A 27,740-nucleotide genomic window follows, 5' to 3' on the forward strand; every position below is an offset into this window, starting at 1 on the left:
TGATAAAATTTTAAGAGATTGCTCATAGAAACAGATATTATAACTTTCTAATATTATTTCTGTTTTCATAGGACATTTTTTAAATGAAAATTTTAACTTGTAATTAATATTGAATCATATAAGAATAAAAAAAGAACTTTTGAGGGGAAATAAATGAGCTTTTTTTTGAGATGTGTAGTGTGCAGTAATGGTATATACCTTGCGTGTGCAATGCGCGCGCACGCCAATGGTCGATATTTTCCCCACTACGATCCAATGCCATGTGGTCTCTCAGCCCTTATCCCGTATCGCATTCACACATCAATAATATACATGTGATGAAACCTTATTGTGTATAATAGATACTAGATAGGTATTAAATGCATATTATATAATACAGATATTCAGCAGGAGTGGAAAAACTATACGGTTTGACAGATTTCAATTTATGTTTACCAAATTAATATAAGAAAAGGTGGTTTTTGAAGATTCAACTAGAATAATATTATTATTGATGGTTAACGTTAAATCTAACGCCAAATTATATCGATAATTGTAAAATTTAAATTAAATCTACACCTAATGATTGACGCCCAATTACTGATACTATTATTAGACGTTGCATACGAATATTGATCAGAAATTATCGAAAATAGCTGTCGTTTGAGTATAGTAAAATCAGTCTCGGACATTGTAGGAGTGAATACTGGACGTAAATATAGTGACAATATGTAAATGAGCAGGCCATACATACATTTTTTCGCCAACGCGTGTAAAAAGTATGGTGATGAAATATATCGTGGACTTTGGCGGCAGCGCCTCTGCCAAGGGTCGATGAAGGTGACTATGGTTATGGGTGTGGATTGTGTGTGTGTGTGTGTGTATTGACGAGTGTACGGGAACGACAAGAGGCGTGTAGGTGCGAGGGTAAGCCGTCGCGGGGGATATAGCGGGGGATGATTGATGCCCGAAGTAGAGTTGCTGACAGCCACCGCCACCGCGTCCCTGGGGTTTTCCTCACGCCCGTCATAGCGCGCGCAGTTTAAACGCCGTGACGCTTCGGACTGAAAACAATGGTTGTGACGCGGAAACAACGTGATTAATGGTCGTCACTGTGTGTGCAGGGTGTGGGTGGGTTAGGGAAGAAAGTTTGCGGACCGAAGAGAGCCGTATACAGCGCAGCGCTGCAGTCGTACGTATAGTGTTCTATACATAACGCAGTGTAGGTAGTAAACTGCAGAGGTGGTTGGTTAGTGGTGTGTACAGTACGACCGAAAAGCTTTTTTGATAAATCAAATAAAACGCAACGGAAACGAACAAGACCGTCACCCATAGATATACACACATACACCACACACGAAAATATTGAATTACTTCACGAGTGCTTATGTTATAGACATGAGTGGCAGAGGTGGCACTGAATTGAATGATTCGATCGTTATTTTTATTCTTCGAAATTGCACAATAAGAATCGGAATGAATCGTTATTTTGATTTAAAACAAAAAGGGTTAATTATTATTATGAAAAGGTAAATAATAACTATTATGTCAAATTAATGCTTCAATACAAACTACAAACGATTAAATATAAAATGACAAATTATTATCAAGAAAATAATTATATAGGTAATGAATAATAATTAATTATTAATAATCTTATTTTTATGAAAACGTTTTGGTGAATAGCTGACGCGTGTGTGATATATTGCATCATATTTTAAGTACTTTCTGTATACTGCATAATAAAATATTTTAGTCTGTGGCGTTTAAATTTCTGGAATTACCTAAATCGAAAAACCGACTGGCGTGTATAACAATAATAAATTACATTATTGCACTGTGTATTGATTTGAAATGAAATAATCTCAGTACAAAGGCACTGTAAAAGAAGACTTAGGAGTTTGGGTTTCGAGAAGTTAGTTCAATGTTATATGTTGTTCGATTAATTATGTTTTCGAGGGACAAAAACGTTTGTCGAGAAGATTAATGCGGGTTACAGATCTGAGAAAACGAGGCCCGGGGATGTTTTAATAGGAGATAATAACGTTGACTAATCGTCTCGGGAAACAAACTCGGTGCAAACAAACGGGTCTCGATGACGAATTCGGACCCGGTAAACCGGGACAAGAGAGCGAAGGGTTCAGGGCAGCGGAAATAATTTCACTCCGATTCTTGTAACAATTAGTTAGATGACTCGTTCAAGTTTTATGTTTAAATCACGTTTCATTATGTTGACGTGACAGCGAAATGGTGCAATCTTGTTGGCAAATAAATTTCGTGTACAAGAGGAAAGACAACGCTTCAAAGTGTACACTCTAAAAACAACAATGGTCAATTATAGGTGCACTTTTAATAGTTTAATAATACGTTTGTGCAGATAACTGCAGTGGGGGCATTCAATTAGAAACGTTCAGTTGTAATTTGTAAGCCACGCTCGCGTGTATAATACATTGTCAGAAGGAAATTGACGCGTTGAATACACGCACACATACACAAATAAATATACTGAGAAAATTAAAAAATACTTTTTACACACGATAAGTAGTAGATAGTTGTCGATCATTATGTATTTTTTCAAAACTAAAAAGTAATAATATTGCGTATAATTGATAAACCGAAATAGAGAATAAATTAAATTTAAAACAACCGGCTAACAAAATATATGATAATTGAAGTACGAAATATTAATGTGGCAAATAGGTGAATAACTGTCGACGATATTAGAGTAGGAGATATAACAGATTTCGGATAAATAGATAAATAATGTAATAAGTACATTGTAGTCTAGGTATTGGTTTAGTGAGCCGAGCCGCTCCTATAACGATTAGAAAAAAATAAATGCAATTACCGGAAACTGATAATTAGTTTTGCTTCGTCATCATTGTTTATTTATTTTTTTTTTCATTATTACCGTCGAAGGTTTACTGTAATGCGGCTCTAAAGGATAGAGGAGCGGCTTTCCTGTATCTTAACTAACAGTCCGCATTGTATCTATTTCCGTTCAAGACACTCCCTCTGAAACAACCGATTATTTCACTGTCATCGTCATCACTGCAGCAGCGGATCGGCGTTGTTTAACGATCAGTTAGTTTTATTGAAAAAGTATTAAATTATTGTCGTATTTTTATAAGCGTAGGTGTCGATTTTATCGGTTTTAAATTATACATAAAATTAAATTTTTTTTTCATGAACGGAAACATTACTAGATTTTGTTAAACTCTAAATCTCCACCACACACACGAAAAACAACAATTTTTTTTTTTTTTTTTTGTCAATTCGACGATAGTATACTGTATATGGTATTTTCACATAATAAAAAAGAAAATGAATAGATAAAAAATTTCAAAGTAAATGTGTCCACAGTTATAATATAATATTATAGATATAACTAATAAGCGTACATCGCGGTTAGGTTCTATCATATACTCGCCGTCGTCTATATATTATTATATATACGACATAATGATATAACAGCTATACATATAGACGATGTCGTAATGTTATTATATTTTATAATATATATATAAATATATTATATTATATATAATATGTATACACTATACAGTATATTAGGACGATTACAGGCCATTATCCGAGAGCAAAACATCCGTGACAAACTACGATACGTTTATAATAATACTTATACTCATATTATACCTACCTATATAATAATATCATATTACAATATGATAGTAGTATACTGTATACTAGTATATATACAAACCACCGCAACAGTATTATGTGCGTATAATATAATATAATTATAATGTTATACAGGGTAATTCACCAAGCATGTCCATCGCTATTTTTTCGTTTAAAATAATGAATTTTCAAATTCTGATTCATGAAATTTTTAAACATACTTAAAGATCATATTTTAAAATTGTTGAAAATGTTTGCACGAACTAAGTGTCCTGTTGCGACACTAAGTTTTTAATAATAGTTTAACAAACAATTTAAAATATATGTCATATAGTTTTATTATTTATTTTACTTGAAACACTTTTAAAAATTAAAAATATTGATAGATTTATCATAAAAAATTACTATTAAGTTTTCATTTTACTACAACTCCCACATATTCCAAACGCATTTTTGTTTATCTAGTACCTACTCTTATTGTATAAAGCCAAATAACTCAAATATTACTGTTCAAATTTTGATTTTGATACGTCAGAATTCTCAAAAGAATCATCAGCTAAATAATTTAGTAGATAACTTCAAAAACCTTAAAAATATTAAAATAATGTCTTTAAGTATAATATTTGAAAAATTCAAAAATTAGATTTCGAATAACTTCCATACTTTAGAAAAAAATGAGTATGTTTAGTGAACCACCTTGTATAGTTCGATACTTATTACTACTTGGATATTTGGTTTGTATATAATAATTACATGTATGTTGAAGGAGTGTGTATAGATCTCTCAGGATAAAAATGAATTGTATCTTCACGGAGCCGGGAATAAATGAAAATCAAGTGTATCGAACCGTGTACAGTCGTAGCAGTAAGTTGTCGTATATACAGAGCACGGTGCAGCCGGAAACGTGCAATAGAAATACACACAATAACGACAACTATGGTGAATTATTATTGTATATTTTATAATATATAGCTAAAGGAAACGAAGATTCGCTTGTGGAAAATAGTATCGTACGCTGACTGACTTAGTTTTTCGCTCCACACACGCGCGTAATTGTGATGCAATTGAGAGTACGTTAGTGTGTGTGTGTACTGACCGAAGTGTTAAGCACGAACTCGTTTATTGTCGCGGAGAGGACACGGTAGAATAAATGCGATAATCAAGTGTAAGCCCCGTGGACTTGTCGTCGTAGTCGTTGTCGTCAGAGAAAATACCACGGTAACAATAACGAAATACATCTGAGGGTCATACGCACGTTTTATACACAACAGTAGTTAAGACTGAATGATGACTGAAGAGCGAGCAGAGCGAAAAAATACCTGCGGCTACTGCGGAACTCGACGAGAACGAGGTATATTATTATTATTATTATTTATTATAACATGACATTTGAGCGAGACTTCATATTTGCTTATAAATTATAATATTAATAGTATTAAAACATACTAGGTGGTACTATCTCTGATCATTTAGCTGAGAAATTTCCTAAGTTTTTTGGTAGCAGGAAGGGAAGAGTAAAATACCCTCGTTAGTTTTGCTTACCCCGTAGGTCTCCGCGACTCAAGGGTCGCGTTCTTTTATCTTGACATTTAATATCTGTGATTAAAAATTTTTAAAAATAAAATATACAAAACTTTTTTATATTATATAAAATTAAGACAATACAAAATACGGTATAAAAATATTAGATATAAATCTTTATATTATATAGAAAGAGGGACGTATTTTTGGATAAACTCGATAAACTATACCACCCTTTACGCTACGCTGCACGCGTTGTGTTATTTGCAACCAAAAAATATGTATGAAAAGATAATGAACCCTGCTTGGTATACTTCTGCGATATTTCCAGACGTAATAAACAGTTATCACCAAATATTCACACAACACTGATGACAATTTAACTCAATCGATGTAATAGCAGTTGTTTTTTTAAAATTTTTATATTCTGTTCATTCAATTGATTTATTCATTATAAGTTTATTTTTTAAACTGTTCGTGTTTTAGACATCGAGACATAATATTGTGCGTTACAAAAATACATGAAGCTCAGCTATTTTGCATACATTAAAACATTGTCATATCTTTACCAGTGCAAAATTGAATTGACTTCTTGAACATAATATTATAATAATTGTTTGGATTTTTGGAGTTGTTTCCCGTTATAAATCAATATTTCCTTGAGCTCATTGAAATACCTCTAAAAACTGTACACCGACATGATGCCAATAATAATTATGAGTTATAGTTGAAAATGTATTAGGCTATATTTTTTTCAATATATTCAGTTTATAATATTTTTTAAATATCCAAAAAAGTTGCCTATATAAAACCCCTTAAAAATAGTTGTGATAAAAATGCACAATATATTATTATTGTAATTACCGACTATCGATATTCTAACTATTTTAACCGTTATTGTTTATAACTGGTATTTTTGGTTTTTATATATTTGTCTGGTATACCAATAATCTTTTTGTAAGTCAATTAAAACTTTAAATAGAAAAATATAATTTTATCGGTTGTTAGCCATTACTCTTTACTAACATATCGTGTGCATCGAGGTATTGATTGCAATTGTTGAAGAGATATAGGTATAGTTAATTATTGGTATTACCATAAACAATAAGTTATTCAAAATGTATTTACAAATATCGAGTGGATTGACTTATAAACATCATACTTCTATATTATCTAGTCGGACTTTGTATATAGTCGCGTTATAGATATAGTGGCAATCGAACAATGTTTGCGTTAAATATTTGCCGAGACAATACTGCCGTCTACAATCAACACCGGCACTCAATTATTATTATTATTATTATAACAATAGCACACGATTTCCCGACAGACGCAATATTGTTGGTTTAATCGCTAGTAAATAATATTATTATCATTCGAATCGTGTCGTCATTCACGCACAGTTTGGCATTAAAGCACGCGGACGTTTTCGACAAGTGCAGAAATATTGTTTACGACAAGGTACGGTGGACGAGGCGGGCACCTAGGAACATAACCTTATATTAAAATAGGCACTACACATGACACAGAATAGGGATAAAACATGCACGTTGTTTCCATTCGGCTTAATAATATTATATACCTAATATTATATATGGTATATCGTATGCCATATAATATTGAACGAATTGATGAACCGATGAATAAAACGATATACGAGATACTAAAAAAAAAAAATACCTATGAAAATAAAAATTTATATGTTGGGTGTGTGCGTGCATAAAATAAAATTATTACAATGATTCGTTTTTAGATTTAAAAGATCTAAGACGGAATGTACAGAAACACATTATTATAAGGATATAAATTCTTACAGGTAGAGTATAAGCTTTTTTCGAAAAAAAATCATAGTGAAAACTTTGAGGTCATTTTTAATTATTACAGACGCTTTAACAATCATAAAATAATGTTCAAATGACCGACGACAGATATTTATAATATTTATGTAACGATTTTTCGAGTGTCTGTGATCAATGGCCATATGGGTTGCGGCAAATACGCACAGTTTTCGTGGGGAAAATAAAACCTAATCGTTGTCGCCGTCATCACCGCTGACAAGGAGGCCTCTCTATTGTTTTGGCTTGGGGAGAAGAAGAAAAAAATGTGATCCAACGTAGCTATTATATCGCGCACATTTGTTTTCCTCTCATCCCCCGTATAACCCGTGACTGACGTTCTAGCACTCATTGTTGTCCGCCGAAAAAACTGCTACTGTATAGTATTATTATGTTATTTTCATGAGCGGTCGTCACGATTGCCCGTTCATGCACTCACGCGCACCCGAGACGACGTGCACGAGCAGCAGTTCTATAGTCCTTTTGTAGTAACGAAAATCGGGACCTTCGTGTGGCGTCGTAAAACGTCGTAGGCAGGTACGTGTATGCTTATATTATATTATAGGTGTGCATATTATTATTATTATTACACGCGACGGCGATCGGGTTATATGTACATAGGTACAGCGCGCCGTCGAACAAACAAACAAAAAAAAAAATTATAATAACAATATTATAATAGCAACGATACCAGTAGCACTTCAGTTCGTTGATTAATGACAGAAAACAATATAAGATAATTTTTATTATTTGTGAAGAGACAAGTAGAGTGGAGAGGGAACCGGTTCATATAATTATAATAATAATAATAACATGCATTTTATGCCGCAGTCATACGACAAGTGCCTCTCAATTATTATTGTTATAATAACTGTTTTAATTTTTGAAATTCATAGCTTTTTATACAGACCATCGCCCTATTATTGGTAAGTAAAAAAAAGGTTTTATAAAGTTTTAAGTACTTACACTTAACATTAAGTTTTATTTTCTTCGGAAATTGCATTCTACAATGAAGTGACTTTTTCGTTGTTTATGGCAATTTTCACATATTTTATTTCGTATTCTAATAATACATCGAAACTTCGAATATTCGTTAAGTTTGAATATAAACATCAATATTAATCAGCTTGTTATAATAAATATTTTAAGTTAAAACGAATACTACAGTATGGAGGAGCGAGAATTCATAGAGCGTGAATTTGATTGAGTTGATTTGATTTTTGATATTTCTATATTGTACAACATTATGAACATAACATTTTAAAGAAACGTCTTGTGCATCAGAGTATGAAACCAAAAACAAATAAAATATAAATTTTAGACGATTGAAAACCATAAAACAAATATATCTATGGAATTTTAGAAAACATTTAGGTACACACAAATATAACATGACGTTAAATATTAATTAGGTATGAAAAAAAAAAGTTAACACACACGTTTACCGAGAAATAAGTGAGCGTATCGAGTAAAAAAGTAAAAAAAAAACATAATATAGGTATCAATATTCAATATCATACTATATCAAGCAAGCAGCGTCAGCGGCGGGTAGCGGTCTTCGGCGACCGTCGAAAGAATCACGGAAGTTTCTCACGTTCGCCTATCGCGTATAAAGCGGTCACGACGTCCACAAGAGATGTAAATATTATAATATTATACGTAAAATAATCTCTGGCGGAATATCATCATTCTCTCCGAATGAAACAAAAAAAAAAATATATAATTTTTTCAATCTCGTTTACACGCATTTTATTTATTTTTTTTTTTTTTGAATGTGGTTACCATAATATTGTATAATATATTATACACGGCATCATAAAAATATAATGTGTATACACTTATCTACCCGACGACCGCATTTGCGTCGCAACGGAAATGTTGACGAAACATGACATACAGAGTGCGTCTCAGCGCTTGCAACACTCGCTGGCCATCAACTAGATATAGTATGGCTATAATACACCTCCCCAACTACTCGCTTTCTGGAAATAAACTTTTAATCTCACACAATAATTATAATATATGAATGCTTATCGTGGAACTGTATAGTAATAAATTCTTATAATATTGATCCGAATTCGATCCATAAATTCGCTGTCTTGTATAAATAGACGGATGTAGATGAAATGAAAAGAATTTTAATACAGAGATTAGATAAGAAAAAATAACGCAGAACATATTGCTATGACTGTGTAACAAGAAAATATTTTTTTTAAAGTGAATTTTGCATGTCTTAATAATAAATTCCGTGTTTTGATTTTATATTTGTGAAATGATAACTATTTAGAATACTATAATAGTACATAATTGTGGAAAGCAACATAAAAAATCATAATTAGATGTATTCAACTGTAAATTTACATACATTTTAGATTGTTTTTAAATATTACACTAAAGAATAAAGTGATTGATATATTTTAAAAGAATATATTACATATTATTGAAAAATGAAATAGACAATTTATAAGTCATACATTTTACGCGTTTAACTACACCATAAAGGCATATATATTATGATATTAATTTAAGTACCACTTTCGTTGATCTAAATAAATGGAATATTGTTTTAATCATATTTATCTTGTATATGTATGAATTAATAATTTTTTCAAATTGGTAAAAATGTATTAAATGTATACTGTAAATATAACGAACAACAGAAACACTTTGAATAAGTAGATTTAACTTATTATTTATAAGATATAAGCGCATATCATATATTTTAAGGTAGTATAAAAAAAAAATGTTTTAAATTTATTCGTTTGTTACCAACCAGATTATTATGTTGATAGATCCACTTCACTTAAGTGTTAATAATTGATATATTATAATTTATACTGCATACTATTTATCGCACATCGTTTTTTTAAACAACAAATCGTGAGAAACCATATAAATTCTAATGATAAATATATATTTATTACAGTCGGTCGTATCATGTATGTAACACACGTATATATTTATATAGGTCCTGCAGGCAACTCGAGTGGTTGGCTGACACTTCGTTATAAGTATCGATAGGTATAATATAATATTAAAACGCCCGTTTCATTGTCGATGACATCGCTTCCTTGCGCGTCATCGACTTGCACTACCACGCTGCGGGGGCTTTGGCAGAGGAGTCTGTAGCCCGTAATCAACAGCGATAACATGGCTTACTAAAGTTAGAAGGAAAAACGTCAATCCGCTTTAGTGACACGTAGCGTGGGCGACTTGACAATACCACGACGACCAGTGATGTACTTAATTCGAGAGATTCTCGACGCCCGCCCGCACAAACCATAATATTATTTTGAAATATATTTACATAAGAACCTTAATTGTACGTCAAATAGTCTTAATTAGTTGTTTTGCTTTTGTCTATTATTATTATGTTGCACTAGTGACTTACAAATCTTTATGACCTTAACCGAGCAAAATTTGTAACTTGCAAGGCACTGATTTGGACTTTTATAACGCGTCTATTGAAGAAATAACAATATTAGTTCAATATCGTTGGTTAGATACCTTAGACGATTAATCTGCTTCGAATAATATGAAGTTTAAAATATGGGATACAATTTAAAAATTAAAAGTTAATTGATGGAATAATTATTCAATTTTAAGGTAAAATGAAATTATAAAATTTATCGTAACTTTGATTTTTCAATAAAGTTAATTTATTGTTATTCAAATAATTAATTAAATGAGCTGCATATCATACATAGTTATATATATATATTTTTTTTAATATAATATTTTATTTTATTGTATTCTGATTTCTGTAGAGGTCACCGTGAACGTGTCTTTATTATTTTGGTCTAACACAATAAAGTTTATGATTTTCATCGATTTAATCGCTGTGAACTTTAATACCGAACGACATTAATAATGTAATAAGTTAAAAAGTGATTGGACGTGAAAAATGTATACACCCGACAATGATGATAATGTCTAACGTACACGCCAGGAAATCGTTTTTCTTTGGTCCTTATCGGCCAAATTCACCAAACAAAATACTCGAACTGGGGTCTTCCATCATAGTCAAAATGATGGATGAACGTTGCAGTGACCTCCCGTCGGACTTTTCCCAATTTCATTTCCTACCTCCTATGTAGTATAAAATATATTATTTTACCACCGTACGACGACGACCACTGACTTTTTATTTTTGGGCGGAAGGTTTGTTTGCTGTCTCAACTCATTGTGTTCGACAAAAAATCCGGGGTTAGTTTATTTTTTTATCCGCCCATCCCGCCAACTTCTATTTTGTTCCTGATTTTTTTTTAGCCAAATTCCTTGTTATGTTGATGTAGATAACATAGCACAATGCCTTTAATACAGCTATATTCCCTCCTACTTCTTAACGCACACGCCAAAACGAAAAGGAAAATATGTTCGTTTTTAGAATATATACGTTAGTCACGTATTCACGTGTGAATAAGATAACAATAATAAAATAATAATATTATACTATACTATTTAGGTACGTTAGATAGTGACCATTTATATTTAAATAACAAACATTATATATTATAATTTGGTTTTTTTTTTTTTTGTGGCATACACAAAAAAAAAAACGTAATTAATGATTGTTTTTATAATTTTGTACATTTATATTGCATTGCATTATGAAGACGTATGTTATAATCTTTTTAAGAATAATTATATTTTTATTTTTATTAACCATAGCTGAAAAAAAATCGATGTCGTAAAATATTATAAACTATCACCGTTTGTTTTGAACACTTATTAAATAGTTTATGAAACTGATTTCAGTTTAAAAAAATGAAAAAAATGTGATAATATAGTAGTACGTAAATATAGATAGGGATTATTTGCTAAAAAGACTTAGTAAAAATTCTGAAAAACAATGAACAGTACAAGTAAACTAAATACCTATTACTGTATTTTAGATACAATTATGAATTACAAATAAACTGTCATAAATGTATTAGGTATATTAACTGTATTTTTTTGTGTCGATACGCAATGTGATTTTATCAGCATTTTTACATTTTTAGTTAGATTAAAAATAATTATCAAAAAAAAAAAAAAATTAAAGTGAAAGGAATAAATCACCTAAACTCTAAACAAGCCTATATAGTTTTGTTTGAATGCTTAACCTTGGGAATGAAAATAATATAAATATATATACATATTTAAGCCATAATATTATACAATTATTTTTACGTTTAGTATTTTGGCATTAACCGTTAGGTAGAATACACTATAATCCAAAATACCATAAAAGAGTTTTTAAATAATTACATTCCAATATTCATGTGGACTATTTTTAATTTTAAAAATATGTTCATTCCCTTTGTTGAGTTTCATTAAATCGACTTAATTGAATTACATAAGCTGAGTAAATATTGAATTTGTGATGTCCAATTACCGATATCCAATTATAATAGGGTTTGAGCATTAATTGGGATTCTCTCAAGTTATATTATAATATTTTTAATGAAGTTTAAAATTGTTATCGTCCAATGTTTTTATTTGAACGAAAATCGTATATATTATATTGCTGTGGAAAGCAAAAATTAATAATGTCCACTTCATTATTATTCCGGTTGCGTTTTAGACGAATACTAAAAAACTATGTATTAAACTGTTCCCACGGGATTACACTATAAACATTTCTGTAAAAAAAATTATTAATTAAAAAAACCGCTCGTGGTAAAGACACCGTATATATGCATACTTTGAAATAATATGACATTTTTTAAGTGCGTATCATTTCATCAAGTCAAAAACGTTTTATAATATTTTATTATATCTTTGTACTATGGTCGTTTCAAAAAAAAAAAAAAAAAAAATATAAAAATCGGAGCACGATATAACCGGTTGTAATATTAGAATACGATATTTTGCAAACAAATCTAGAAATTTAAATTTTAAAACATATGATTAGAATTCGGTAATTGTTATAATTTGGTTTAACAAGAGGCACATAACAATTTTACCTATCTGTATAACGTAGAATAAAATATATACGCGTGGGGCAGGTGTTTTTTACTACGTTAAAATTCTGTTTTTTAGAAAATGAAACGCGAATTATTGCAGTAATAACAGTTTTTTTATGTTTTCTTAGTATAATTTTAAGGACAAAGCAAAAATATTTAAAGCCGAATATTTAAAGATTGCATTATTGGTGATAATATTATTGCGATACTGTTTATGGATTTTGAGTCTGGTCATTGATATCACAATACAAAAGGCGGATAGCTTATAGATGTAGATACCTATTTAGGTATGTAACTGGCGCATATTTCACCATGTAGCCGACTGGGAAAGTGGAGATGTTTATCGTTATAGAATCGGCTATGGATCTCATAGTAAATAAACCATTGACTTGAAAAACGTATCGTTGAATTATATTAATGTCACTAAACTAAAAAAGAGATTTTCATTACCAGGGGTAGGTAAAAAACTAAAACCTTCGGTGGCTTAGTGAAGAGTAATTAACCACCACCGACTTCCTTGCGTGTGTATACTATCGAATAAGGAGCTCATTGTATATTATAATATACATACTTGTGTGTGTGTGCGCCATAACAAATACGATGGGAAATTGGGGACAAAAGACGGACCCTAATTGGACCGAATACATTTTACTTTCGTTCTGTTTTCGATGACCCTTAGCGAAACGAGATTAAGTACTATAATAAATTATCGAAACGGGAGAGAACACGAGCACAATTTTTCGGTACTTTTATAGTAATATATGATATCAATAAGTAGGTAGTATAATATTTTACTGACGTTTCTCATAAATGTGTCCTCGCGGCTCGCTGTAAAATGCTAAATAAATAGTATTGTCACGGCAAAGAGTATAGTCGGTATACGAGTGGTTAGTATACCTTAAATTCCCATTCAAATATTAATTCAATATGCTATCATATTTAGTTATGACTTAAAGCAATAAGTAGTTAGCTGCAGTAATTAATCATATGTGCAACACAAAACGATCCACCGGTTTTAATGCGATTACAGGAGGTGGAGAGTGAAACTATGATATATTACATTATTATCGTCATCACTACCCCGCTACAGTGTTTTGTGGGCTAAACAAGAATACGCGTCGCGATTGAGATGGCATGGTATATTATAGGTAGGTAATAATTTAATCTGACCGACGTCGTTAAAGCGGTATTTAGTCAACCAGTATTGAGTCGGAAACGTACGGCAATCGTCGTCACAGTAATACGCCTAACTCGCACGCCGTACGCTAATAGTTCAACAACAATAATAATAATAACGATAAATCATAATAATATTACCAAGAATAATACCAAAAAAAAATATTATGCGTATTACACACACACACACACACACACAAATAATTATTGATATAACATCAAAATATATGGCACACACATATTATGATATACGCTATCGCGGGGTCACGTGCTGCATTCGATAGATAGCCTCAGACCACGCCGCTCGTGTGGTTATTATAATATGACGTAATGTAGTCTCACGAGCGGTGTAAATTTTACCAACTACTTAATATATTACAACGATAATATTATAATATTATTGTCACAGCAGCCGCCATTGGTAGTCAAACGATATTATGATGATAAGTATTATCATTATCATTACAATGCTGGCTGCAGATGTTACCGAAATGACCGCAACCGCGCGCGTAATATATTATTTAATTGCGCGGGCTCCCGGCTAATTAATTATTAATACAATCTATGCGTATGATGTGTCGTTTGTAACGTTTGTATTGCATGTACGGACGAGCTGCAATGGCGCCCGTACAAGGACGTGCGCGATTTATACATATTATTACTATTAAAGACGTTCATGCCATGTGTCATTTAATGGCATAATATAATATAATATGTGAAGCGAGTATGGTGCCGTTGACCGTCCTAGTCAGAATAAAATGATAAGTGATCGTCTTGATTTGTTTTTAAAAAAAAAAATGTAGCGGATGAGGTCCACTGTGTCAAAAAGTTCCGGTTCGCCACATTAATAATAATGTCAGCGCAACTCTTACGTCCCCAAAACCGTTTATTCGTTGCGCCGTTTGCGCTCCAAATCATAGACCATATTATGCACTCGGTTTAAAACAAGAAAAAACCGTTGACATTTATCCGGGTAAAATTCCAATCGATAAAGATAATATTATCGTCGTGATACTCATATCGATTATAATGTAACCATAACCATTATATTATTACAATTTAAATAATTGATTTATTTTATTCGCCCGCGAGTGTATTGGATGTGTAAGTATATAGTAAGTATAAAACCCATCGAACCAAATGCCAGAGCATTGTCGTGTCCTCCAAATATTATATTATGACGACAGAGGTGGGTTGTGAATTGTTAATTAAATATTACTCGACAATATATCGTTTAACGTACTTACCGATGATATTTCGTACAGAATTGGATCTTTGATTTTGATTTCATCATCTTCGCTGTCATATCACATGTGAGAAAACTCGTTTGATGGAATATGATATACTCGATGACTAACCTGCGAATATAAAATAAAATATAAAATATTAATGTATAATATATACAATTCTGCCAACACACACATGCCATTAACGGGGATTAGTTACTGTCAGTTTTATAGGTACGATATTTTATATATTTGTGCGTGACTGTGGAATAATTATTAATTACGTTTTAAATAATTACATGTAGGTACCAAAGACCACGTTTCACATGATTTTATTTGCAGTAACTTTGTAAATGTAATAATATATTATAATCTATCGATGCATCAATTATACAGACATTTTTACTAATAAGTTTTGAAATGTTTTTAACTAGCCGAATCGATTAGTTGCAGTAGTGACGTGAGAGGAATTTAGTAGTGTAAGAAAGGGTTATATCAGCTGGCACTCTTCCAAGGGTTGTTTTTCAGTCTATTGTCTTTAAGCAAACAATTGGCTTGTATTTGGTATGTGCACACGCATACACACACGAGCAGTCCGTTGTTGGCCTGGGAGTGTAATCGACAATCGTATGTATAATATAATATATAATAATAAAATCCATATGGCATATGTGGAATATAATATAATAATAAGTTTTATTTGTTAGACGTATGGTTATTTACAACCTCTGCGAGCGGATAGGAGAAGACGACTCTCGGCCGCATAAATGTAAAATAACACTACACACATGAATACGGTAAAATGGTTTTATTATTTTTAATATCGTTATCACGTCGAATCCCCCAAGACGGCAGTTGACTATACATAGCGTATATAATAAATAAAATCCGTACATAAATCGCCATATGTCCGAATACGAGGAGACTTTTATTATTATTACAATACTATTATTATTGTCGTTATCGTAGTCACTGTAAGCTCTTTGTCCTATCCATGATGGTGGTTTCCATTCGCACAACATTCTTCGAGTCCTTTTTTATATAAGTTATTTTTGCTTCATGCACCACACTATACTATATTACACATTTTATAACACGAAATTTGAGAAAACTAAAACTATATTACAAAATAATATTTCACTCGACTTTAAGTTGTGATTTTGATTTAAAAAATACATTTCACTAGTCTCCGAGAGAACCCCACAAAGTACGACTGTATTTTTGTGTGTGGAAAAGACAATTTTCAATATTAGGACCAACTTAATTGTTACAAGTTTTGAGTCCAAACTATATCATAATATTATTTGGTAGATTGAAAATGATTTAAATTAAACAATTTTTACAAACAAATTGAATTGTAGTTAAAATTATATTTTGTCCTTTATCCTTTTCAGTAATTTTATAATTTTTTAGCCTATAATAATAATAAAAAAAAATCGAATTTTTTAATAAATATTGGTAGTTGTTTGTATAATAATTATTGTAATTAGGTCACCGATATACATAGATTTTCAATACTATTGAACCTTAATTGTTTTTACAAGTGTCTTGTATGAGTTTGATGACAATTGTTTTAAATCGTTTACCTCATGAGTCATGTGCAGGTCATGGAAATCATATCTAAAATTAATTGTGGGAAATTAATTGTGGGTTGCTTATTTTCATACAAAAGTTAAAAAATAAACACAATGGACGCGTTGTAACATTTTATACATTACATGTAACATGTAAGTTTATGGTGTACTACACACGTGGAACGTATCAATATATTATTATTATATTATTGCCGGTTTTATGTTCGTAATTAAAAACATACAATAGTATTAGTCAGGACTCTTTCTATAAGTAGAAATTCAAATGTGGATAGGTACTACTGTCAGTTGAAGGCCAATAACATAAAAACAGCTTATAAAGTCTTCACGTGGTTATACTGTACATCGGTAAGACTTAATAACAGTTACAATAATGATTCTACAAAAACGAAAAGAATATATTTACACACACACACATAAATCAGAAAAATTATGAAGTAAATATTTATGAGTGTGGCACTGTATTATGAAATAATATGAATGAACATTTTCATTATTATTTACCTATTGGGAATGATTATATAATGTATTTTATTCTACAGTAGTATATTATACATTATACACTAACGTCGAGATAATTGATTTTAATAACGTTCAAATATGTAATTAAGCGAGACCTATTTTAATTAAACGCTGTTCTCACACGTTGGCGACATTAAACAAATTAGTTTTTGCAAAGTAATTTAAATAACTCGGAACATAATAAATTATCATATATAATATTATACAGATGCGATTGAAGGTTAAAATACACTTGCATAAAATATATGAATATATTATTATAACGTTATTGACAAATTGCATGAATGCAATTTTTCTATTGCATTCTTTTTAAAATATAAATATTTGAATATCTATGCATGGTACATGTAAGAACTGTAAAAATATAATGGTTTCATTTAAATTCTATGTAATAATTTTGAACAATATTCCATCATGTCATATTATTATATCGTCAATGGCTGTCATTAAAATTTTATAGTCAAGCGATTTTTTTTTTATCTTTAATTCAAATTCAAGGAGACCGAGTTGTCCACAAATAAATTTTTATATTATTCACTAGGAAAGTAAATAAAAAATAATGTGTAATTTGCACGATTTAAATCTTAAACTTGTGAAATATTATTATGATTCATATGCCCTTGAGGACTTCAATCGACAAAGTGTCTTTAAATAACGATTTTTTTCAATATTGAATTAGCTATTAGTACGTTTTAGTTTCTAATTTTCTGCGTCTTAAATTGTAAGATATTTACGGTTTTAGATATTAATAGGTCAATGAATAATATTGTTAGATTTGTATGGTTACTCTGAAACAGTTGAGACAGTAAATTTCTATGTATTTTCTATTAATCACTGTAAAGTTAATAAAAAATTCGATTAACTTAAAATAAATTAAATTATACTAAGAAAATAATTTTTCTACGGTACGTTGTCTTTAAATTATTGATATATTTTAATAAAAAATCTTCAAAATGTTGTTTTAAATAAAGAAGAAATAGTGCATCACAACTGTTCGATCTTATCGCGATAGATATCATCGACGATTTAAAATAAATAGTATTATTTGATTATTATGATATCTGTATGTGGAGGTACCGACCGCCGCCGATAAAGATTAGTCACCGTTCAATCGTCGAACATACAGTCCACACTAATTTATTGTCCATGCACGCGTGGGCTCTCGTTTATAGTAAAATAAACCAAAGGTATTTTTAATGTGAGTTATTTCATTAATTTCACAACCAACAACAACAGAAAATTTATTAAATGGACATTTACTGATATTAATGTTATGAATAAATTATCTTGGTACACCAACTTATACCAGTCTATTAAAATGAAATCAAATATTTAAAAGTATTTATACAATAAACTCTATTTTAACTTAATTTGGATGAATATTTTTTTATTTAATATTGTCTTGTGGACTGTGATCAGCTATTTAAGATCAAACTATTCACAGTGTAAACAAATTATTTGCACTAACGCACAATTATGATTCAGCCATTAAAGTTTTTGTGACATATCTAAAATTAAATTTTTAAAAGTATTTATAATCTGGAGTACTACGACTGGGCGACTTCTTCACTTACGCTTGCTTACTCTTTTCCTTAAAATATAACATTTACTCATTACACTATTGTATTTATTCTGTTTAGATAATATTTTTTTTTGTATTTTAAAATTGTAAGTAAAAAAAAAAAAAGTAATTAATAAATAAATAAAGTATTTATAATATATTTTAATGAACCTATATTTCTTTACCCATTCAATCAACTTAAGTCCTGATTTTCTTTATAATAAAGATTCTATTCAGATATTGTTTTATATGCATTTTAATTGCAAGGAAAATTGTATAGTGGTTTTAAACAATAGTTCTTGTTTTATTTGCAATGAACAAAATGTCAGTTTAAACTATAAAAACATTTAAATTATAAATTGCAACATTAGTCAATAGTCATCAACACAGTACAGTATTATAGTATTTAAAAGAAGGAAAAATTGTCTCCAGAGTCGAAATCAAATAAGTACACAGCTTAATTTATTTTACCTAAATAGTTTCCTGTAGAATTCGGAACAATAAGATTAAGTAATCATATAATGAAAGTTCTAAATTGCTAAATAATTTTGACATGGTATACACTTATATATTATGTATATATATATATAATTGAATACAAGTCCATTTATAAGATTAGAGTTTAAAAACAATACATAGTCTTATTACTTATTTTCATTGGAAATCACGCGAAAATGATTGGCAGAGAGCCATTTATATATTTTATCCAGAATAGATTTTCACCACAACATATCTAGAGTTGTTAAATAAAACCCGTAAAATTTACGACTTTTGCGCTATTTAATCTTTATTACACTTTCGACGCAACCACACGCTTAGGTATATATATTATTCCATATATATATATATATATATATATACATATGATAAAAGCTGATTCGTTTTTAAACCAAAACTCACGTGCCTTTAAAACACTTTGTTGAAAACTTTTTCGATTTCCCGAACTTTTTCACTGGGTCAATTTCGATTGTAGTCATACACGATTGATCACCGTATTCGTGTGCTCGCCGTTCCCTTTATACTTATTATATAGTGATGTATAGTGTTTAGCGTATACGTGTATATAACTTCTTAAAGTTTTACGTGGGTGGACACGACCGCTATATTTTAATATACGGCTTTTGTTTATAAGTCCGTTTTAATGTTCTATATCACGATATTTAAGTTTCTTATAGCTTTATTGTTTGTTATTTGTTTTTTTTTTACATGGGCGTGTTTGCGGTGACTCGCGATGGCCCGAAAAAGAAAAGTTTTGTACAAATTACATTTAACTGATTTTTCTTATTGAAAACCAACGTTTAAATAAACTCGAAAATATATCGATTATATACCTTCATCATCATGGTTTATTTGGTTTATTATTCGAAAATATTATGTCAGAAAACCGCATGGGAGATAGGAATAATATAATATATATTATATACAGTAGAATTGATTATATGACTATGATGGTCATTATTGTTGTTTGTCGTGGTGAAATGTAACTGCTGCAATTAATGCAAGAGTCCATAACAGACAACTCGGTCGGCTTCGTGGCTTGTAGATATAATATTTTTACACCTTGATTTTAAAAGTTGACATTTTCGAACATAAACGTTGTTCATCGTCGGTGCGCATTCGTTGTAAATCACAATACGATGTTTTATTCATTAGTAAAATAGCGATGAAAAAAAAAAATAATATACACAGTACGTATTATACACACGTAGGTATAATAATTTACTATTCAAATTTTTAACCGATTTACAGCAAAACTTGTATTTTGCCTCTCATTCTCTTTTGTCGCTGCACTGAGTTATAACCTGCCACGACAATAACAATTATGACCACATTGTACGAAGAACGTAATTATCACGCCTCGATGACGTCACTATATTTACGTATACATATTATAAATAATATGTACCTTATTGACAATGTGACATTGTGCAGATGATATTAACCATGTCAGACTGTTGTTCCTGATGGTCGCCAGCACGATGTTAGCTATAATAATTTGGGCGAAGGATGTTACGTCACAGTCATTGCAATTTTTTCTATGTATGTTATGAACTTATTTAATGAATACTCCAAATGATAATATTTGGTTCCGGTAGTCTTTTTTATTTCACATACTACCGACAAAGAGCGCACGTCGAGTTAGGCCTAAACTCTAAACAGATGAATGAAGTAGAGCAAAATATACAATATACAATATATAATAGTAGCTCGTATATCAATCATAGCAGTCTATCTAAATAATTATACACTTATGATTGTACCTATACTGTGTCTAATCGCATGTCGGTCTTCAAACAAAATATTATACACTCACCCTTCCACGGACTGCCTAAACTTTAATATCAGCTGCTTTATTATATGAATACTTAATGAAAACCAGTAATTCAGCTTTTAACGCATTTTTATAAATTAGCTCCTACATAATAATATACATTAGGCGTTTCTAATTTCTTTATAACAACCAAATAGAGTTTTATTTGTAAATGTTGAGTTTTTACTTCTATTTTTTTATATTAATTATTTTTGTTACTGTAACAATTTTCTGAAATTACGTTTTTAATATTAGTTAAAATTATTAACTGCGATATAAGTTCAACAGGGTATGTTTAAATTTAATATTTACATAATAATATAGTGTTCAGAAATTTACTAAAAACGTTTAAAAATTATAAATTATATTTATATATAATATATTATATATAATTAATAATTGTTTGTTAATAGTTATTGATAAAGATAAAATAGATAAAATATAGCACAGAACTGACAGAACTTTTACGAAAATCTTTTTCAAAATAACATAAGTTATAAATAATATTTTTAGTTTAAATATGCGTGATTATTGAGTTAGGTAATTATATCATGTTATCAAATATAGTTGGAATTAAATTATAGTGATCGAGTAACATAAGTGATAAATATTGTGATATTATACAGTTAAGTTTTACTTACGAATTTTTGTTTGTGATTTATTTCGTACCACATATAGGCATATTGGTTCCGCGCTTAATATCATTTTGCAGATACACGTCATCAATTCCTGAAAAATAAAAAATAAAATATAGTTTCTGTCTTGCGTAATAATTATTTTATAAGTGATGTTTCTAGAGTTACACAAATCGGATACAGTTTATAGTATAATATGTTTAGCGTTAAGATATAATATATATGTATATACAATAATATTATTGTAATAATGTAATATATCCATAAACGACATAAACGTATTATACAATATTAAGCCATCATATTACATTTGGCCGATTATGCGTACATAATTAACGTTATCATTATGTATTAATACGATATAATACTATGATATACGATCAATTAACGTTCACGAAATTCCTCGATCAGTGAAATCCTTTGAATATCATCGTGTATTCAACGATATGAATGAAAATAAAGTAATGTTATTATTATTTTACTTTTATGTGTAATAAAATAAAACATAATATAATAATTAATACTGTATTCGAAATTTCTCCAACTGGAGGATTCTTCACTTGGTGATTAGTATTATTTTTTCTTTCTCTTTGTGTCATCACATTCGATTATTATTTTATGACCAAGTAAAAATATTAAAAACGATCCTTCCCGTTTCCCACTAACCTAACCGACGTTGTATATAAAAGATGACAAAAATACCTATTTTTACAAGTTCTAAAAAGGAAAGCGCTATTTTTTCTTCTTTTCACCAAACAAAAACTTTTAGGTCATCATTACTGCGATCTGTCAAAAACACTAAGATAATGACGTCACAAAAAAAGATAGATTAAAAAACTAATTTAAAATATTGATAAAAATTCTGTATGGTAAAATGTAACATGAAAATCGAAATTTATATGTTATTTATAAAATTGTTATAAAATAAAAATAATAATAATTATTATTATAATATTATACAATATAATATATATATATATTTATTATTATTATTTAATTGTAATAAAATAATAAACATTCAATAATTGTTGTACATACATCAATTTAAAATTTAAAATGAAATGTGATTTAAATTTAAAATTTAACAATAACCAATATATCAATGGTAATAAAGTTTATTGGTAAATTATTTTATTTTCTTAGGACATGCAATTACATAATCATGATTCATGAGTAATAACGCAAAAATAGTTATACTGTATGTTTATATATAATTATTATATATGGTTCATTGATATAGAGATCATACAACAAACTTATAAATTACATAAAAGTGATATTTAATAAGGAAAAAAAGAAAAAAATTTGTTCAAAATATAATTAAAAATTAGAAAAATATTAAATAGCTATTGTGCAATGTTGCAACAACACGAAAGTCATACGTTTATTGTATTAATTTAAAATTATTTTAATTTTAAATCAAAAAGACTTACATATATCTTATTGGCATAATTTAAATTAAAATCAAAAAATATCAACTTAATTTCCGACTTTGAATTTAATTTATAATCTAACACCTATTTTTTTAAGCGATTTGAACTCTATCCCTGTACCGTACACGAGAGTGCAGCACCCGCTCACGTACTGTTATTATTATTGCTTTAGCATCGTTTATTCGGAGATGCTATCTACACACTTGTAAGCCTCGAAGCCAGAAAATGCCCCGTGTTCACGCTAATGATGAACACTCGACTTGAATCTGACTGTAGCAGACGATTCCCACACCGTTTGTGTCACGATCTATATTATTACAATGCGTACCTATATATAATATAGTACGACATTACAGCGGCAAGCGATGGACTGCGATCACGGACTTGATGTATAAATCACGGTTCAAGTATACCTATAATTGCAATACAACTTGTGTGTAGTGTGTGTGTGTGTGTGTTTCATTGGATTTATTTATCAAAACTCGATGCTATAGTTATAAAAAACGGTTATTTAAAATTATTAGCTTTGGTTTTAATAATTTAATATAAAACTTGAGAATATTGTTTAGTTTTTGTTTCATATAGACATTTTATTTATAAATAATACGGAAATAAATAGATTAAAAGAAGACTATTTTCTTTCTTTCAAATATTAAAATACAATAAAAAGATTTAAGTATTATAATAATATAACACACAACTAGAGTAAAACTCCGTTATAATGCTACTAATGGAGAAGATAATTCGTACGAGTGGTGTCAAATTGGTTTTCTGTTTATTTTTTTTTTTTTTTATATATAATTTTGCGCAAATACAAATACCTAATTAAATTATTTTAATAAAAATAGCGTGCAGAAATACAACGCCACTTTGAACGATAATAACGAAAAGTGTATTGAAAACGTACTAGTTTTGAATTGAAAGAAAAAGATATAAGAGTTTCGGTTACAATTACATTCAGTCATCTTTTTTTATAAAAAAACTGTATTTTTGTGTGAATACATAGTATAAGCATTACTTTATTACACAAACTAACAAACCAGAATATTTGTCGCCAAAAACCTATTACATCAACGACGGAAAATAATCTACTCGGAATTTAGTGGCTTTATTACAGGCTATTTTCATGTACTTCACCATGTAAAATTTTAAATATGCATTGAATGTACATATATAACATTATTATGTTAATAATATAGCAGTATTCGGTTAACTGTATGTTTTAAGTTGATAAATTTTGAAATTTAAAAAAAAGTAAAGAAAATTAAAATCCAGTTGAACTATTGAGTCCGAATGAGATGACGTAAGTGAACCGAACGTATTTACATATTAACTATATTCGATAGAGGCGTTAATAAAACAATAACTGTTATTTTGTAAATATAGTCAATAGATTTCAAGAAAACTGTGATGCTTTGTAGGGGAAATGTGGCATTGTGTTTGAGGTACCCATATTATAATAAATTATATGCTTACAGTACACATCACATTGCATACGATGCAATCTAAATTGTATTCGCGGTAGACATCGGATTCAGTAGATCTTAATATTGAAATGATTGTAAAGGTCATGCATTGACAGTTATAGGTTATTGAAATGGGTATTCTTTAGAGTTTGTTTACTCTGTCAATATTAAAACTCACCAAAAAATAAAAGAGCGCGAATACTTACACAAAACACGACGGAGTGACCGCAAAATCACTGGTCGATACCAAAAGAAAACATCCGTCCCCATGATAATATATAAGCAAATATTTTATTCTACGATAAGTATAAAAATTAGGAAATGGTGACAAAAATTAATCCAGCAGCCTATTATTATAACATACCTAGCTATTATATTATTATAATATACCTATACTGTTCGAATATGTGGTATATATCACCGTGTTACTGCAGTTTGTTATTTTGTTCCCACATAAAAAATATATTATAATATATTATTAAATAAGTATATGGTTGCAGTTGTAAACACGTGCGTTCAATAAATGACAAATCATTTATTTATATATAAAGATGTATACAGGATGATTCTCCATAAGTATGTATACTTCTATTTGCTTTCTTTAATCATATAAATTTATGAAATTATAATTTTGAAACTTTTAATAATAATATGATATTTGCAGTAAAAAGTGTGGTTTTCATTTGATAAAAAAATGTGTATCCCTAGTTAGTCCTTAAATATTATAAAAAATGTATTCGTTTCTGTCTATGAGATCTTTAAATGTATTTAAATTAAAATTTGATTCATTATTAAAGAATAAAAGAGAGCCAGTAAATATGCACGTTGCACTGCTCAGTGTATTACATTAACCTGCAATGTACTTATAAATATACTTAAATTTCTGTCCTCGAGTGAAAAAAAGGTATAAATATTTAATGATCACAAAAATGAAAGTGCTTGAATATTGTATGATACGCATATAATATATATGTATAGATTATATTGATACCTACATAATATAATATAATGTAAAAATATGACAATCGCACATACTGACGTATTATAATGATAATTAAGTTATTATTTGTATAGACCCAATATACGAGCGTGTGTTTTGATAATAATATTAAATGATGTGAAACGGAAAATTCGTTTGAAAATTATAATATTATTTAAAAATGACGATTATTAGTTATTATGCTATTCAAAACGCACCGTGTACGTGCGCACGCGCGTGCAATAATTTACAGCCTTGCATTGCGGTTAACCGATCGTCGTTCGTTTAATTAAACAACCTTGACCGTCCTAGTCGTATGCCGTACGCAACAATACAAGAAATAAATTGTACTGCGAAATTAACGAAGTGAAAACCAAAAAATAAGTTGCGCCGCGTCGTTAGGCAACGAAATTGGTAAAATTTTAACTTCGTTTCGGTGAGCATTGATGGCAATGAGTAGGTACTTATGTGTTATGTCGCGTCGGTGCCAGCGGCAGTGAACACGTATCAAAAAATAAAATAAATATTATTATGTAGGATTCCTACACCGCGTAAAAGAGCAAATTCTCTCGGGTTAAATCATCCCTATAATATCATTATATTTAATTGTATTTTACATGTCGGAAATGAACATAGTACTCTCGAAATTCGAACGATTTTCGAACTACAATCCTCAAATTTTCATCGTAGTTCGAATCACAATGCCACAATCGCTTTATACAGTGAATTTAATGAAATATTTCGTGAAAGTTTCATAAAAGTTTGTACAACGGTTCAGTGTTCAATGATTCGCATCAAGTCGTTTTAAGTATAACAACTTATTGGCCAAACTAATATTACGTCCTCCATTTTTCGGTCTAATAACACGTAACTTAGAAAACCCGAAGGATTGAATGGTACTTGTATTTAATTTTATAATTGACTGTTTGACTATATCAAAAAACTGAATGTCATACGTCATGGTTGGTTTTATGATTTGTTTATGTGCTAGGAATTTGATTAAATTTATCATACCAATTACCAATACATTGTATCGTATTATCGGGTAAGTATAAGTAGTATATTATATTATATAATTATGATGCAAAAACAAAAAAAATAACAATAATTTAAAAACACTTCTACAGTGTGCGATGTGCTGAAGTGACATTATTTCATTATATATAATATCTCGTATAAATATAAACATATGGAAACTAAACACACACGAGGTTCGTTATACAAATAATGATTATAATAATAATGAATAATGTAAACGATATATTATATAATGTAATTTACTCGTAGTACCTACCTAACCACTTATTATAGTATTATAACGCTGGGACGACGCGCGCTACAATTTACAATATACGTATTACGATATGTAAAAATATTACGACAATAAAATTGTCAATTTCATGCATTTTAATATAACTTTATGTGACTTCACTGCAGCAGTGTCGGTGTGTTGTACTGTAAAAGTTGTACACTGCAATGCATACTACAACACACCTATACACACACAATAACATGATAAATTTTACTGTGGGTCTGTACATACGTTAGTTAGTAGGTACAACTCGGTTGATTGTGCGATCATTAACCAGCGTGAGATCGGTAAATCTGTCGGCGCGAGCGCGGGTAACGAGTTTAATATACATACCCAATAATACTGTATAGCTCCTGCTGCGGTATAATAATATAACATATTGTATAATAGGTACGTGGTTTTTTTTTTTTTTTTTTAGTGATTATTGTATTCCGTTACGTTTCGACGGCGAATAACACCACGACGCACGTAATAATATCACAGAATAAAATAAATGTAATTATTGTTATTCGTTTATTCTGCGGTAATGTACCGTGCAAAAAATATCGGGCGACGAATGATGCCGATGCAGTCTTATTCGTTTTTTTTTTTTGCACTAAAGT

This window comes from Melanaphis sacchari, unplaced genomic scaffold, assembly GCF_002803265.2.
Source record: "Melanaphis sacchari strain LSU unplaced genomic scaffold, SCAv2.0 Contig1_pilon_pilon, whole genome shotgun sequence".
Classification (NCBI taxonomy): Eukaryota; Metazoa; Arthropoda; class Insecta; order Hemiptera; family Aphididae; genus Melanaphis; species Melanaphis sacchari.